Source organism: Myotis brandtii, unplaced genomic scaffold (assembly GCF_000412655.1).
Source record: "Myotis brandtii unplaced genomic scaffold, ASM41265v1 scaffold1172, whole genome shotgun sequence".
Lineage (NCBI taxonomy): Eukaryota > Metazoa > Chordata > Mammalia > Chiroptera > Vespertilionidae > Myotis > Myotis brandtii.
Window position 1 is genome coordinate 161,395 of NW_005354058.1, and position 3,323 is coordinate 164,717.

Sequence of the window (3,323 nt, forward strand, 5' to 3'; positions counted from 1 at the left end):
CCCCTTACTGCCCCCCTGCCGGCCTGGTTGTAGGCAGCCATCTTGTGAGGATGTGAGGGTCAATTTGCATATTACCTCTTTACTATCCTATATAATAAAAGCCTAATATGCAAATTGACAGAACAGTGGAACGACCAGTCGCTATGATGTGCACTGACCACCAGGGGGCAGACGCTCAACGCAGGAGCTGCCCACAGCCCACAGGCCCCAGGTCAGCCAAGGCGGGTGCCAGCGGGGGTCCCCCCAACCACCCTGCCAGTCACCCTACAGATTGGCCCTGATCACCAGTCAGGCCTAGGGAACCTACCTGTGCACGAATTTCGTGCACCGGGCCTCTAGTATAGGATATATTGTTTCCAATAGTATTGTCATCTTACAAATATTAAAATTAAGTCTTGTGATCCATGAACATATCTTTCCATTTATTGGTGTCTTCCTGCCCACCCCCTTCATAGAGATATAACATAGTATATGTTTAAGATGTGTGTGACTTGATGCATTTATATATTGTTAAAAAAAATCACCTACTGGTATCTTCTCTAATTTCTTTCAAAAATAATTTTTAATTTTCAGTGATCAAGTCTTGTGCCTCCTTGGTTAAATTTGCTCCTAAGCGTTATATTGTTTGAGAAGTGGAATTGTTTTCTTAATTTTTTCACATTGTTCACTGCTATAGAAATGCAATTGATTTCTGCATGATTTTGTATCCTGCAACTTTGCTGAACTTATCAATTCCAATAGTTTTGGGTGTGCGTGCGTGTGCACCCGCATACACGTAAATTTTAGCGTTTTCTATGTAAAATTGTGTCATCTGTGAAAAGAGATAATTATATATTTTCCTTTTCAATCTGAGTGCCTTTAATTTCTTTACCTTGCCTAACTGCCCCTGATGGAACTTCAAGTTCCACGTTGAGTAAAAGTAGTGAAAACAGACATCCTTGTGTTATGATCCTAAGGGGGAAAGCTTTCAGTTTCTCACTGTTAAGATGTTAGCTGTGTGGTTTCCAGATGTCCTGTGTCATGTTGAGGAAGTTCAGTGTTTTCTTTCCTAAAATGTGTTGGATTGTGTGACATGCCTCTTTTGCGTCAATTGAGACGACCCTGAGTGTTCCCTCCTTTGTTCTGTCAGTATGATACAGCACTCTGCTTGATTTTCATATGGTGAAACACCCTTGCGTTCCTGGGATAAATCTCACTGGGTCACTGTATACAATCCTTTTAATATGCCACTGGATTTAGTTTTCTGGTATTTTGTTGAGGATTTTTTGCAGCCATACCCATAAGGGATATTTATAATCTTATTTTCTTGTAATATCTTTGACTTTGGTATTGAGATATTTGCTGGTGCTACAGAATGGATTAAGTAATGTTCCCTCTTATTCAGTTTTTTTGGGGGGAGTTTACGAAAGATTGGCACTAATTCTTTCAACACTTGGTGGAATTTACCAGGGAAGTCATCTGATACTGACGTTTTCTTTGTTGGGAGTTTTGTGTTTTTGTTTTTTTTTTAATTACTAATTGTTTCCTTACTTGTTATAGGTCTATTCAGAGTTTCCATTCTTCGCTTTTGGTAGTTGGTGTGTTTCTAGGGATTTGCCCATTTCACCTGGTTATTCAAGTTTTTGGCAATATAGTTGTTCATAGTATCATTTCTTATAATCCTTTGAATTCGTATGAAGTTGGGAGTAATGTCCCCTCTGATTTTTGTAATTTGAATCTCCTTGCTCTCTCCTGCTGTCTCTCCTCCTCATAATCAATCTAGCTAAAGATAAGTTTTGTTGAACTTTTCATAAAACATCTTTTGGTTTTGTTGATTTTCTCTATTTTTCTATTTCCAATTTCATTCTAATGTTTTTATTTTCTTCCTTCCAGCTTATCTTCTTTATTTACTTCCTTAAAGTGTACAGTTAGGTTACTGATTTGAGGTCTTTTTTAATGTAGGCATTTACAGTTATTTTTGCTGCATCCCTATATTTTGGCTTGTTGTCTTTTCATTTTCATTCTTCTCCAAATTATCATTGTAATTTTTTTTTTTCTTGATCCTTGGGATTGTTGTTGTTGTTGTTGTTGTTGTTGTGTGTGTGTGTGTGTGTGTATTTCCTCACTTTATTTTTCCTCCCTTCATTTGTGTATTTTAATTTCACATATTTGTGAGTTTTCCAGTTCCCATGTTACCGATTTCTAGTTTCGTGTGTGTGTGTGTGTGTGGTCAGAAAAGATATTTAGTATGATTTCAATCTTTTAAAATTTCTTGAGACTTGTTTTGTGGTTGTGCATATAGTTTATCCTGGAGAATATTACATTTGAGAACAATGTGTAATCTGCTGTTGTTGGATGTATTCTGTGTGTGTTCTGAGTATCTAGTGTTGTTCTAGTCCTCAATTTCCTTATTGTGTGCTTGGCTATTCTGTTAACTACTGAAAGTTCTATCATTGTAGAACTATTTCCCTCTTCGGTTCTGAGCATCTTTGCCTTATATATCCTGGCGCTCTGTTGTTAGGCGCATATATTATGTCCGCTTGATGGATCCACCCTTTAGTCAATACTTAATCTCCTTTACTTGTAATCTTTTTTATTTAAAACCTATTTTGTCTGATAATTATGTAAACACCCTGGCTCTCTTTTGATTATTATTCCCATGGAATATCTTTTTCCATTTTGTTACTTTCAGTCTTTTGTGTCTTTGTATCTAAATTGCGTCAGCATATAGCTGGATTTTGTTTTACTTATTCATTCTCCCAATCTCTGCCTTTTACTTGGGGAGCTCAATTTATATTTAATTTCTCAATAAGAAGGGCTTACTTCTCCTGCTTAGCTACTTGTTTTCTGTATATGCTTTATGTCCAATTCCTTCATTACTACCTCTTTTCAAATTTAGTTAACATTTAGTTAAAAGTTTGTGCTGTACTATTTTGCTTCCTTTTTTCTTTCCTTTTCTGTGTATTTTTAGTTATATTTTAGTAGTTACCTTAGTGATTATAAGTAACACCTTAAACTTATAGCAACCTAGCTTTAATGATACGAATTTCCTTTCAGTAGTATATAAATACAGTCCTAAGCATCCCAAACCGCACACACGGAAGCGCCTGCCCATCGGGCCAGGACTGGAGCCCCGCGCGCCCCGCACACCTGGGAGCTGCCACGGGTCGGCGGGGCCCGCAACACTGGGCTCCCCAACAGTTAAATGCCGAGTGATTTTCCTGCGGAGCAAACAGTGCAGCCGTCGGCAACAGCAGTTTATCCTACTTAACCCACAGCACGGCCGCGCGCGTCCCCAGGTGTCACCGGCCGCTCCGGGAGCGACGGGGACAACTGTCCCGCGC